Below are 14,582 nucleotides of genomic sequence, written 5' to 3'. Positions count from 1 at the left end.
TCCTTGCCGGCTGAAAGCTAACTGCCCTGCTGGTCTTTACTCACAGGAGGAGAACAAAGAGCATTTTCCTGACCAATACTTACACACTGGCAGCTTGGGGATCAAGTGATGAAGCCCCATGTGCAGCAGTAACGGCAACCTGAGCCACTGTGATTACGTTGACAATCATGCACTGGCATCTCCAAGATTCATCTGTTTTCGGAGTAGGCCAAGTGAGTGACTTCCACAAGGGTATGTGGAAATCACCACCCCGACATCTTGCAAATCCTTGGTGGTGACACCGGTTTCTGTACTCTCTCCTGGAAGGCGTTACTGCTTTCAATGTGTACTTTAGAGGGAATCCTAGAGGCTTGTGCTGGAGCTACCGCACAGCACGAATTCCTTGCCGGCACAGTCCCCTGTGGCTAGCGAGGAGGAAGGCAGGAGCTCTGCCTTCCTCCAGGACAGCTCGGCCTTGCGCCCTGACACCGAGGGAGCGGCACTGCGGGCACTTGGTCGGGGGGGCCGCTCCTGGTACCAGAACCCAGTCCTTGTCCCTGAGGTCAAAGCACAAAACACAGTGACAAGGTTTTGAGGAAAGGAAAGAATAGTTTATTGATTTCATAGCAAATGAGGGAGTGGCAGGCTCCTGCCTTAGAGAACCACCGTCCTCCTGACACACAAGCGGTCAGGGCTTTTCGAGGGGAAATCGTGGGAGAGGGGCTGGGGTGCAGACCCATGAAGCGGCAGCTTGCAAGGATCCAAGCAGACATTCCTGTGCTGATTCACTAGCTTTTAGTTTTTCTTTTCTGCTCCTCCTCAGTCCCCTGGGACAGGATGCTTTTTGAGTCCCCATTTTAGTGAACTTTACTGGCCTTAATTCTCTCTCATCCCGCTCCTATCTATTTTTCTGCCTAACACTCCCAAGACTGACCAGCCTCTCGGTAAACATCCCATAGACATGCAAACAGGCACTTCAGGTCTACAATGGGTGACACCCAGGCAAGGATCCTGGCTATAACTTCCATTTTCTCCACACCCCATCCTGGTCCTTTTAACCAAAAGAGAGAGGTCCTGGGTCAGCCCTTAGTAAACATAGCTACTTGACTGGTGGTGGGAGGAAGAATTTCTTCCGTCCCTCGAGGTTCCCTTAGCTGGTCTAAGAAACAAATTGACATGAGACAGATTAACAGGAGAAAAAGGAACAAAATTTAATTAAGTACATACAGGGAAGCCATAGACATGTGTTCCACAGACAAGGGTGTGGGTAAAATTGCAATATTTCCAGAATCTCTTGGCCTGACTTGAGTGCTTCTCCCTATCAACAGGTGTTTCCAAGGGCTGGAGAGAAGTAGTCCGTCTCCACGTCAGTGGGTCATTACGTGGGCGAGCGAGGGCTTATCTGGACCAGGGAGCTTGCTGGGAGTATTCGCTCTCTTCGACTGCAGCAGGAGAGAGAGACGCAGGGCGACTCCTTGTAGGCAATAAATGACTTTTAAACATTATTTCTCCCTTTGCCTGATTTCGCTTTCAAAGGTGTTTTGCCCTGGGATCTCCCCTCCCTGGAGTTACGCAGGGAGAATGAGGTCTGTGTGTCATCCTGAACCAAGGAGAAGGGGTGAGGGTCTGCGACCTCAAAGGAAAAGGGAAGTAATTCACAGGAATATAAAACAGAAAACGTCTGATAAACAAAATACTTGATGGGACACACAGAAACCATGAGGGGGCAGAATGGGGAATTTTGACAGACTAAAATGATACCAGGGTCCTTGTTCCCCGGAGTCAAAGAATGAACTTCGCAAACACTCCAAGTAGGAAAGAAAGCCAGGGAAGCTTTTATTTAGAGAGAAAGTGGTAGGAAAGAGCTCCTGGGGCTTGCAGGAGGGGAGGGACAAGAGAGTCCGCTGCCCCCTGCCCCGCCCGCTCACCGCGGGTGCCCCCCCCTCGCCCAGCCCCTTCCCGGCCCCACCGAGACCACCTGTGGCTGCCGGGGCCTCGTCCCCCACCCCGACACGCGTCCAGGGGCTGGGGCTGGGGGTGGGATTGGGCACACCCGCCTTCAGCCTGGCAGCCCCGCCCAGAGGCAGGGCCAACCCGCGGGCAGGCCGGCAGGTCCCCCACCCTGCAGGCAGGCCTTGGGCTCCCTCCGCAGCCCAGGAGCCCGGGTATCGGCTCTGAGTGGGAACCTGGACAAGGTCCTCTAGGCATGTTTAAGCTTACCCTCCATCTTGCCTCTGTCCCCTCCGGGGTGCTCCACTAGCGTCTGGGATCTTTCCTGCTGCGCCTGGTGTGCTGTGCCACTGCCACAGCCTACAGCTCCAGGTGGCAGCCAGCCCACAGTCAGGTCTTGGCTGCTCCCTACTGACCCTTGGGAGGAGAGGAGGCAATAGGGGCCTGTGTTCACCTTTGTCACCTAACCCCTTCAGCAGGCTGTACACACTCCGGTTCACCTCTTCCCTAAAGGTCTGGAAACAATTGCAGAAGGAACTTAGAATGAAGGACAGAAGTTCAAGTTCTAGCTCATCTGGACTTTTAGAGAAGGCTGGTTTCCAGACATCTCTGACCCGCCTGGCATCCTCACTGCCTCTCTTGGTGCCTTGGTTAAGAGGGTAGGCTTTGCAGGTTGCACTGCCCGGGTTTGTCCTTGTCATTCATTAACAGTGTGGCCTTGGGCTAAAATATCAGAGCCATTGTCAGAGTCTCAGGCATGTCGGAGCCAGTATGGACTGCTTATCAGTACTGCTCGTTTGGTTAGCTGTGATGACGGCATTGAGGGTTTGTAAGGAAATTTCTCCTCCTTTCATAAACCCAGGTATTTGAGCAGCGGGAAATGAGGTAGCAGTCTCTGGGATCCACTTTAGAAAATACTCTGACGTAAAAAGGAGGTGGTGATGTGACAGCAGTACACAGATGGCTGCTGAAGCAGGGCCGTGAGCACGTGAGGGGGGTACCCTCGTGCTCTCCAGACTTCTGTGTATGTTTGGGACTTTTCAGAATATAGAGTCAACATACAAAAGACAAGGAGGTCTCATTCCTTGTATCCCTGCAAACCTGCCAGGGACAGAAGCAGCACTTTAAACAACTGCTGCATTGGCAGTTTATTCTGAGTCTCCCTGTAGCTTCCAGCTCTCCTCCGAGCCACCACCTTGTCTAGGCATGGGCGGGGATCGCTCTCTGTAACAAGGCTTGCCAGGCCCAACGTTAGGGAATTCTTGTTTTGGATTCTGTATTCACATTTTTAAAAAATGACGAGTTTCCTGTTTGAAGAGACTTGAAAACAGTCGTCTTGTTTTCAGGTACGGCTGTCCTCTGCCTTCTCCTTTTTAAATGCTATTAGGGGTTTTATCTCCAAGGAGTGAACAGAATCGCGAGGAGCGGCCTAGGCAGACCCTGCAGGAAGGGAAGGCTTGCAGGGTGAGGAGTGTGAGTCGGTGTTGGCCGTGGCAGTCACAGCTTGCGGCAGGGACAATCGCAGAGACAGCAAGGGAAGAGAAAAATAAAATCTCTACATTAAATCGGGATGGGCTAGGGAGGCGGAGAGAGGCCCGAGAAATTTGGGCGGGCGGGCTGGCATGTGTCTGGGGGCGCATTCAAACCAGTGCTCCCCGGCCCCCCGCCCGCCGTGCGCCCCGGACCCCCGTGCGCTCCCGCTCTCTGCTCGGCGGCCGCTGCTCTGCCCTTGGCGCACACGCCCCTAGCGCGGCCACCCGAGAGGGACCTCTCTGCGCTCTGGGGAGTCTCTCGGCCTCAGGTTTGGCGGGTGCAGCCTGGAGAAAGCACCTGTATGAAATCGTGCATATTAAGTGAAAAGGTCTGAAAAGTTCTGGGCAAGGGGTTTTGAGCCGAATGTGGAAGCCCCTGTTAGTACCCGACCCCGATACGGTGCAGTACAGTCAGGTCGCTAGTCCTCTTGCCAGAGAGGAGCTTGTGCACCAGGTGGTTTGCGTCTGCAAGCTCAGTAAGTACGTACCGTACGCATCTCTGAGCCGACATTACCTACCCCAGGGATCAGGCTGGCAAAGAAAGGCACTTGAGGTAAAGGTTTGGCTTGACATTAATCCAGAGCTTCTGGAATGAGCTATTTAAAAGTTTGGAATATTCTTGCAGACTTTTTTGCCGTATGCAGAGTAAACCGCTCTCCTGTCCTAATACTGCCCTACTTTATACGGTGAACTTGAAGTTGGTCTGCAGGTGACTGTAGGAAATAAACTTCAGATTAGAAATGTTTCAGAAAAAACAATTGACTGATCGTAAAGTTTCATCAGGCACAGCCTTGAAAGCGTCCAAGATTTTAATTAGAGCTCAAAGGAACTTTGCATACCTATTTGGTGTATTCCTCCAAATCTGTACTTCAACCATCAAAAATATATATTTATGTCTAATTTCTAAGGATTGAGATGTTTGACACCACTTAGTACCTTGTCTCAGTGTTAAAAGTTAAAAGTTTTGGCTGAGTAGAAAAAAGTTTTGAATTGCTTTTAAATGTCTTACTGTTCTTTTTGATGACTTCAAGTCATAATGTTTATTCTCTTTTTCTGGGTTAATTAGCCTATCTCTTTTTGATATTTGCATTCTGATCACATCTCCAAAACTCTGGTTTTAAAAAGTATTTACATCTGGATCCTCTCTGGTGACCATACCATTTTTAGTCTGTGGGGCTACCTAGACTCAAGAATAGTGGCACTCGTGTTCTTGTACGGTGATGTTTCAGCTACAGCTCTGTAACAACAGGTATGACTTGAATGGGATGTCCGAAAGAGAGGTCAGAGTGAACTCACAGACCCAGACCCAGAGACTCTGTTCCACCCCCTGGCGCAGAGCTGCCCTGAAGGGAGGGCAAAGAGAAAGAAAGGTTCTAGATGAGGAGAGGTACACTGGGAGAAGAAAAAGCACGCAGATCGAGGGCCTCGTTCCGGCTTCTCTGGCTGCCCAGAGCCTTGGAATACAGCAAACTCGTGTCCGTCTTTTGACTTCTTCAAGCTTCCCTTGAGCCCAGCACCAGCATTTTTTCTGACTCACTAGCCCCACCATCTTTCTCACGCTGAGCTGACAGAATGCCTTTAATAAAAGCAATTTCATCCCCAGCTCTTTAGGTACACGATTTATTCTCTCCATGTTTATTGGATGGATGATGGCATATGTAAGGTCTCAATAAAAAATGTTCAGAGTGTTTCGTTTTGAGTTACACCTTTTCTGAGTCATCCAGATAACCAAAGAAAAAAACTTGAATAATTTTGCCAGAAACTCCAGAGTAATGTTGTATTTGTGCAAAATCCACAAGGGTCTTCACATAAATATTTTTCATTGAGATGACATTTCTAAAACACCACCAATGGATCTCAAACATCATCGGACCATGTTTTACAATCTGAATGCCAATCGATACATTTAACTCTACTTTTTACTTCTTTCAGACTTTATTTCAAATGCCATTCTGAAGTAAATCACACAACCTCATGTGACCAACCTTAAACTACCTTCAGAGCCTCGAATTTCACTTTTTAAACAATTTAAAGAAACAGTTCTAGTGACACCATTGACGTTTCATGGATGATGGTTGAAATTTTATTGACTTGTCATTTTCTGCAAAGCAATTTTCTCTTCTCAGTAAATGGGTTTTGCAGATCCATGAGTTCAAATGGCAGTATCACGACCACTCAATATTATGATGTTTTTTGAAATCTTACTAACTTCATATTTGAAAAGTCTCAGTTACTTTCAACCATACATTAGAGTGTTTTAAAAGTCTTATATTACTTTCTAAATGCTTTCTGTCTGCTTTACCATCATTCTTCAACATAAAACAATTTTTTTTCTTTGAAACTTTCTATTATTCAAATGCTTCTTAGTGTGACACTGAATAATAATGTTCTTTTAATTTTTCCGCATTGATGGGTACACATTTTCTTGACTGAAGCCAAAAAATGAACAAAACATGACTGCCATTCAGATGAAATAAGTAAGTATTAGCACTTCCGGTTTCAGCAAACAGCTTTTGAGCTGCATTTGTTCCCAGTATTTCTATCACCTGTCACCATAAACTACCCGTGGTTTAATTTTTTTTAATGCTTTTCAATTCCAAAAATATAAATTGGTTGTTGTATCTTATGGTAAATCTTACACGGGCTACTCTGAGTTCTACAAATACTATCAACTGTGGTAGGGCCACCATTCACTTTGAACGCCCTTTCTGCCCTGTTCTCCCACAAATACAGCAGGGAGGTGTTTGCGATAATTATTCGAAACACTGAAAATCTTACCCAAGCTTTGCTCTCTTTTCCTCCTGGATACTTTCTCTTAATGTTTTATTATAAACTTGGTGTTGTAATTATCAAAGTATTGCACACATACGACGTACGCAAAAAGTACCGTACAAAGTCAAAAGCCAAAGTAAATCTTACCTACTCAAAAACGGAACCAACCTCAAAACTTGAGGGCTATGACAAGTCGCCACCTCTCTGGTAACACAGCATTTCATAAGCACACAGCCACGCTGCTCACAGTGGCAAAGGCGGAACTGGCAAAAACGTTTGCAGGTGTTTCTCAGATGTCGCCCATGTATCTATCACGCAGCTCGTGGCGACATTCAACAACAGTTAACTTCGAATGTTGAGTTGACATTATAATTTGTATTGTTAGTTGATTTTCCTACCCCTTGGAGGTACTGTGAGGATATTTTCCAGTCTGTGCCAGATGTTCCCAGATTTCAGCAATGAGACAACTCCGCTGGTGCATACTGGCTGTATTATGGCCTTGATTTAACAATAGAAGGTGCTGGTTGCTCTTAACATGCAAGGACAGGCAACGTTTCTGAGGAGGTTTGAGGTTCAAGGAGCAGAGAAGGGGGACAGGATTATTTGGGATGAAGAAGGGATTCTTTCCAAGATGGAAGAAATTTTGAAATCCTTGAGTCTTATTCTGGATTCTCCCCAAAGCAGGTTCTGGGTCAAGGACTTGAATGCACGTAGTTTATGTGGGAGCTTCCAAAGAGTCCCAGTGAGCGTTTGGGGAAGGGTCGTGTGGATAAGCGGGTTCCTGCTCTGGGCAGCTGAGGAGGGAGCTTGGTCCTTCAAGGGATCCCTGAGACAACACACTCCAGAACTGCCTCAACTCAGGAGCCGTGAGGCCGGGAGATTCACCCAACTAGCCCTGCCTCTCGCTGGCCACAAGTCATCCTGGGGGTGACAATTCCCAGCAAGTTCCTGTTACCCAGGGTGCAGGCCGAGCCTGCCCCTACAGCCAGAGGAAGCCCTGGGGGCATAGGGATATGGGGGATGGAGGTAAGAAGTAGTCCCCTTGGGAGCTGTCCACCAAGCTGCAGGTGACACCCCGCAGGTGGGCTGTAGGGAGGCGGTGGTGTGCTCACTGATGGAAGTGAGGCAGCCAATGGTTTAGCCAGGGCCCCTGGCAGCAACCCTGTTTTCCCCTCTGATTGATCCGGGATGACTGTGGAGGGGGCAGATTGCACTGGGGTCTCTGAGCTCCTGCTCCTGGGCCTCTCAGAGGAGCCTGAACAACAGCACCTGCTGTCCATACTCTTGCTGAGTATGTACTCGGTCACAGGACTTGGGGAACCTTCTCAACCTGGCCGTCGCCACTGATGCCCGGCTCCGTAAGCCCATGTGCTTCTTCTTGGCCAACCTGGCCTCTGTGGGCATTTGCTTCACCTCTACCACCATCCCCAAGATGTTGGCCCACCACGTGTCAGGACAGGGACCCCTTGTGATGGATGCCTGACCCAGATGCTCTTCTTTATCTGGTTCGCAGGCCTCGACAGCTTCCTGCTAACCACCGTGGCCTACGACCAGTCCGTGGCCATCTGTCAACGTCTGCATTCTGCCATGTCTACTCCGGAGTTCTGTGGCCTCGTGGTGCTGGCATCCTGGACCACAGCCTTCAGAAATGCCCCGACCCACACACCATGTTACAGACCTGCCTGTCATTCTGCGCCCACAACCAGGTCCCCCATTTCTTCTGTGACCTCAGCCCCCTCTTGCAGCTGGCCTGCTCCGACACCTTTCTCAACAACATGATGGTGTACGCTGTGGGCGCCCTGCCCATCATCACCGCTCTGTGGCCGCCTTGGTCTCCTACGCGCACATCTTTGTTGCTGTGCTGAGGATCCCATCCACGAGAGGCCAGAGGAAGGCCTTCTCCACCTGTGGCTCTCATCTCTGTGGTGTCTCATTGGGGTTTATGTCAGCCCCCCGCCAATGCTGAACCCTTTCATCTACAGCCTAAGCAACAAGGACATGAAGGGTGCCCTGGGGGCCCTCATCAGCAGGAAGCCAGTTTTTATTCTGCAACCACCGCATGGGATGCCTGAGGGACCCAATACAGTGCCCATCTGAACTGAACTTCCCTGCACAGTTCCATAAGATTTTGGAGACTGTAACAACATAGTTCCTTTGAAACATCTAGTCTACTTACTTCTAGTTTGTTCCACTGCTAGGAACGTGTCACGCCCATTGTTCTTTTCTAGCCAGAGTTCTTGTGTCTATTTAATTTGAGGTATTGGCTTCCTTGAACTGCCTACATCTTTGTTACTCTCTGTTACGGGTCTTCTGAAACAATTGACTTGGGCAGGAGGCAAGACCCCTATCTATACAGTTTTGGGGACAGGAAGCTGTTAGCTCCAATCTTGTGACATCTCTGACTGAAAAATGGCCAGTTCTTGTCTAAGATCATCTCTTTCTTGCAATTCCTTGCTATTGCAGCCAGAGGCCGCTGACCCGCAGGGACAGGCTAATGCTTCCAGTTACTTCTAGAAACACAGGCTCAGTGGACATGCGATATCCCTTTTGGGTTATCACAGGTGATGATATTACTGAATGTTATTCTTTGGCATGGCGAGGGTGACCAGCTTTCCAGCCTGCAATGTTTGTGCCCTTACCGCCAGCCCACTAAGCTAATGCGACCAACTTTTCGTTTTTATGATAGTAGCACCCCACTTCTAATACTAATTTCCATATTAGGAAGAATAGCTTACTTGCTGTATTAGCTTTCTGGGGATTCTGCAACAAATTACCACGAACTAGGTGGCTTAAATAATAGAAATTTAGTATTTTTCAGTCTGGAGACCAGAAGTCCAAAATCAGGTGTTGGCAGGTGGGTCCCTTCTGGAGGTTCTGCGGGAGAACCTGTGCCATGCCTCTCCCCTAGCTTCTGTTTGTTTGCTCGCCATCGTTAGTGTCCCTTGTATGCTGCTGACCTATCTTTACATGGCATCCTCCCTGTGTACACACTATATACATTTCTGTTCCTAAATGTATATCTCCAAAATCTCCCCTTTTATAAAGACACCAGTTATCTGGGATTATGGCCCCACCCTACTCCAGCATGACCTTATTTTAACTATTACATCTGCAACAATCCTATTCTCAAATAAGCTCATGTGCCAAAATACTGGGGGTTAGGACGTCAAGATATGAATTTTGGGAGAGCACACAATTCGACCCATAACGTTTGCTTAGAAAATAAGACTCTAGAGGAATATGGTTCAAATAAGACAAAAGTTTGTATCTCCTTCATATAACAGAGTTCTAGGTCGGTGGCTGACTCTGATGCTTTAAAACATTCAGAGATTCAGGTACAGTATGGTTTATTTCTTGCCCAGGACATTATTATTGTCTATAAGAGTGAAGCTGTGAACTCGAGATTACAAATAAATGATCAGAGAACACAGGGGAAGCAAGCCCAAAATCTTAAAGTACCATGTGCTTTTCACATTACACATTTGGTTACATGTAGTTGCAAGAGAGGCAGTGAAATGTGGTAGTGGTCTGCCACGTTGATAGGCTGTGATTCTGTTATCACACAAGAGAGGATAAGTTTTTGTGGCGAGCCAGCAGTCCACATTCCTTCCTCTGGCCACCAAAGACATGAATGTATGTTTCTTTCTGCCCATAGAATCCACTTGTTTCCTGCCCCAACCCAAAGTCCCATCGAGTCCCATTAAGCTCAGATTCCTGAATCTCTGGCTGATACACAATCTTCTTCATCAGGGTGGAACGCTTCTCCCTTGGTCCAGTAGTTTGTAAATTAAAAGCCCATTGATCTGGCCCTCCCCTCACCCAATGTCCAATACAAGGCCAGCCACAACTCCACAATAACGATCCATCTCACGGGCAGGATTTATTTAAGCATTCCCTGCTCATGAAGTGGAATAAATTCCTTGGTGTTCTGTGGGAGACTCGCTCGTCTGTGTGGTCTCTGGTTTTGCCATCTGAGATGTTCTTCCGGCCTGTGTATCCTCTGTGGCTACATTTGAAGTGAACATGGAGAAAGACACCCTTCTGGGAACTCTGCAGCCATCACTGATGGAGTCGCTGGCATCGAGAGGGAGCCTGGGTATTCAGGGCTCAAGCAGGCACAGGCTCAGCTCTTTGTTTCCAGATAATTCTCTAGAACACTATTTGCTTTGAGTCAGTAACCACACCGGAAGTTCTTTCCTAGACTTTTCACTTTCTTGTATTCAGGTCTCTCTCATCTCACAGTGGGTACCTGAGGTCATTTGACACAAAGGTCTTGGGTGGGAAGGTGTTTTGGTCTTGGCCTGTCCATAGTGATGCTCTGCCTAGGGACACCTGGGGTGCTCATGTGGGCCTGTACCACCTGTGGGAGCCCCGCAGACATTTCCCCAACCACAGCCAATGCTGGGGCTGGACCGGCCCTTTGGTTCTTACTATGACTTCAGGACGCACCTCAGCAGCCACCATCAGGAGACTTTGCGAATGAAGGTTTATTACTCAGGAGTCCTGGAGAGTACGTGGCACACCCGGGGACCACAGGACAAGGTTGCAGGGTGGGGGAGAGAAGGAGGGAGAGAGGGTGTGTTAGGAAGCCAAGGAGACAGCTTCTGTTGAGGCTTCGGGAATGTGGAGGAATCACAGGTTGGCTGGGTGCTTGGGACGGAAACAACGGAACAGTGTATTCCCGCACTCTCAGTGGGACTCAGTGGGACTGAACAGCTTGTTGATCATAGTCATGGAATCCCATTAGTTTATAATAGGGTATCCAAGTAACCTTTACTGAAATAGATTAAAATATAACTAGCATCCTGAATACACCTATAGTGACCCCATAGCTCCCACTGCAGCAGTTTCTGGGTGCTGACTCCCCCCTAACCTTGCAGTGAGTGTATAAAAGGCACGGCCCTGCTGCACTGGGGGTTCACCCTGTGGATAGGAATCCGCCAAGCCAGTGCTGGCACTGATAAACGCCGCTTTTCCCCAAACATCTCGGTGTCCCGACTCCTTGTCCATAGTTCCCGCGGTTCCCGCAGCAGGGGAAGGAGAGAGACAGCACAGAACTCGGGTTCTGCCTTTAGTAGGGTCTGTGGGTGAGGTTTGGGTTTCGGTGGTTCACTCTTTATTGATGAATCTAAAGCATAAGAGTAGGAATTATGTTTCGGGAAGGGAAAAGTGGGGTCATTCATGTGGTCAGTTATCGTGGTTCCCCAGGGCTTTCTAAAAGTGGAACTTCACGGGTGGGGGTGGCCTAATTCCTTATCTGGTTGTATTGCTTGTAGCTGTGTCACATAGCTGGCGATATGTGTACTCAAGATGGATGAATTATTACTCATAGATACAGAAAACAGATTGATGGTTACCAGAGGTAGAGGGCATGTTGTGGGGAAAATGGGTGAAGCTGGTCAAAAGGTTCAAACTTCCAGTTATGAAACAAAAGTCCTGGGATATCATGTATACAGCACAGTGACTATAGTTAACAATACTGTATTGTTGAATGTTGCTAAGAGAATAGATCTTAAAAGGTCTCCTCAGAGGAGAAAAACTGTGACACTGTCTGGTGATGGATGTTAACTAGACTTATTATGTCATATGGCAATACAGACCGATATCGAATCGTTATGTTTTACACCTGACTCTAAGAAAAAAAAAATGAGAAGAACAATCTGAGCTATCATTTAGGCCAGGAGTCAGCAAACAGCCTGTGGGCCAAATCTGGCCCACCACTTGATTTTGTAAATAAAGTTTTATTGGGATTCAGAAAAAAAAATGGCCCTGTTTTGAAACGGGTGCCTCAGCAATCAAAAGCTAATCAGCCACTTATGCTACAGAAAGCAATGGCCTTACTGACCACTGTTTTACAGCTCAGGATCATATGGCTTCTCCAGCTCTGAGGACTCTCTGCTGTAGACATTTCTCTCTCTACTGGCCAGTTCTTGTTCCCCGCCTCCATATTTTTCTTCTAATACTTTGCAAAAATAGTGCAAGAAGCAGCCAGTCCATAAGTGATACTCTTGCTCCTTTGAATCACTTCATGCAAGCTCAAAAGCCACTTGGACTATCTTTCAAGTTCTCAATGATTATAGTTTGACCTTGGCCTTCACCTAAGGAGGATACCCAGCTTTCCAGCTTGAACTACCTGTGTCCTCACCACCCAGCCGCGAAGCTAATGCCACCTTGTCATTAGCGTAGCACCTCGCCTCTAGAAGCAATTACTGTATTTGTTAGGACAGAGGTCTGAAGTGCCAATAAAAAAGAGAGAATCCCAAAATGCAATATTTCAAACAAGATAGACATTTACTTATCTCTCTGGTTCCAGGTCAGCAGGCAGCTCTGCTCCAGTGCAGACATTTTAGGTCTGGTTTCCATCAATCCCTCAGACATTCGGGCTGTTTGCACACTGGGTCACAGGCACATCCAAATTCCAGCTTGCAAACAGAGAGGGGAAAATGAGCACGAGGGAGATGGGTCTTCTGTCTTAGAGGCTTCAGCCCAGAGGGGACACACATATAACTTGCATTCACATCCCATCGGTGAGAATTTACCTACCAACAGGGCTGAACTGTAAAGGAAGTTAGAAAACATAGCATAGCTTCAAGGTCACAATTCTGTCTGCTGCAGAAGAGCATTCTCCAAAGCAAGCTTTGTCTTCCCATGTAGACTTGGACAAATCATTTCACCCCTGAGCTTCCATTTTCTCATATGTAAAATAATGGTAGTAAGAGCAAAGGGACGTTAGAAGGGTTAAGTGAGATAATGTGGCGCATGCATGACTAGCAAGCAAGATGCCTTCAGATGTTAAGTGAATATACATATCTTACATAAATGTGTGTCAAAAGAAAACACAGCTAGTACCTCAAGCCTGTGTTAGGATGAGGCCCAAGAAGCTATCTGAGATTTTTTTAATAAAAATAATCCCACAACACATAATGCCATCTGATCATAACACAAGGGTAATCAAAACAGTATGAACAAATGTTTTAGGACTATACTCCCAACAAAGTACACCTTTTAAAAAGCAAATGGGTTGCCTTCCATCAGTTTCTCATGTCATTGATCATTTCTGCCTGGAGACGCTTTGGAGCAGGGTAGTAACATTTCTTTGGGCGTGATCCAAGCCAGGTGCTGTCTTAAAACTTTGTTGAAAACAAACCTCTTCAACACCATCTAATCTGAGGTTCCTGTGCTCAGCAAAGCCAATGAAACAACCCTCCATCTGCATATACGCTTGCTCAAAAAGCCATCTCTGAATCTGAGGCCTCTTCTGCAAATATCTGAGGATGATGGGCTCCTCCATCACCTTCTGCACTTCTTGACTGTGGCCACGGTCCGCCATGGTGGAAACTTACGAAGACCACAGTTACCCACCTAAGACTTTTTCTTTTGGTATCATTAATCTACAATTACATGAGGAGCATTATGGTTACGAGACTCCCGCCATCACCAAGTTCCCCTCACACATACCCCATTGCAGTCACTGTCTATCAGCATAGTAAGATGCTGTAGAATCACTACTTGTCTTCTCTGTGTTGCACAGCCCTCCCTGTGCCCCCCCACACACATGATGCATGCTAATCGTAATGCCCCCTTTCTTTTCCCCTCTCCTTATCCTTCCCTTCCCACCCATCTTCCCCAGTCCCTTTCCCTTTGGTAACTGTCAGTCCATTCTTGGGTTCTGTGAGTCTGCTGCTGTTTTGCTCCTTCAGTTATTTCTTTGTTCTTATGCTGCACAGATGAGTGAAATCATTTGATACTTGTCTTTCTCCACCTGGCTTATTTCACTGAGCATAATACCCTCTAGCTCCATCCATGTTGTTGCAAATGGTAGGATTTGTTTTCTTCTTATGGCTGAACAATATTCCATTGTGTATATGTTCCACATCTTCTTTATCCATTCATCTACTTATGGACACTTAGGTTGCTCCCATTTCTTGGCTATTATAAGTAGTGCTGCGATAAACGTAGGGGTGCATATGTCTTTTCCAAACTGGGCTGCTGCATTCTTAGGGTAAATTCCTAGGAGTGGAATTCCTGGATCAAAAGGTATTTCTATTTTCAGTTTTTTGAGGAATCTCCATACTGCTTTCCACAATGGTTGAACTAATTTACCTATCCACCAACAGTGTAGGAGGGTTCCCCTTTCTCCACACCCTCATCAACATTTGTTGTTGTTTGTCTTTTGGATGGTGGCCATCCTAACTGGTGTGAGGTGATATCTCATTGTGGTTTTAATTTGCATTTCTCTGATGACTAGCAATGTGGAGCATCTTTTCATGTGTCTGTTAGCCATCTGAATTTCTTCTTTGGAGAACTGTCTGTTCAGTTCCTGTGACCATTTTTTGATTGGATTATTTG

At 47.2% G+C, this 14,582-nt stretch overlaps 1 long non-coding RNA gene and 1 pseudogene across 1 annotated transcript; one reads left to right on the top strand and one right to left on the bottom strand.

Moving 5' to 3' along the window:
* Positions 1-1,058: 1,058 nt before the first annotated feature.
* LOC140845681 (uncharacterized) lies at positions 1,059-12,596 on the bottom strand. Its single transcript, XR_012124521.1, has 3 exons — positions 12,529-12,596; positions 2,200-2,346; positions 1,059-1,421 (listed from the first exon to the last, which is right to left on the bottom strand). It is a non-coding gene; the product is annotated as an uncharacterized lncRNA (long non-coding RNA).
* On the top strand, positions 5,945-12,503 carry LOC140845678 (olfactory receptor 1F1-like; annotated as a pseudogene).
* Positions 12,597-14,582: the final 1,986 nt, after the last annotated feature.

This window comes from Manis javanica, chromosome 13 (genome assembly GCF_040802235.1).
Source record: "Manis javanica isolate MJ-LG chromosome 13, MJ_LKY, whole genome shotgun sequence".
Lineage (NCBI taxonomy): Eukaryota > Metazoa > Chordata > Mammalia > Pholidota > Manidae > Manis > Manis javanica.
This window is presented reverse-complemented; position numbering and strand designations above follow the sequence as displayed.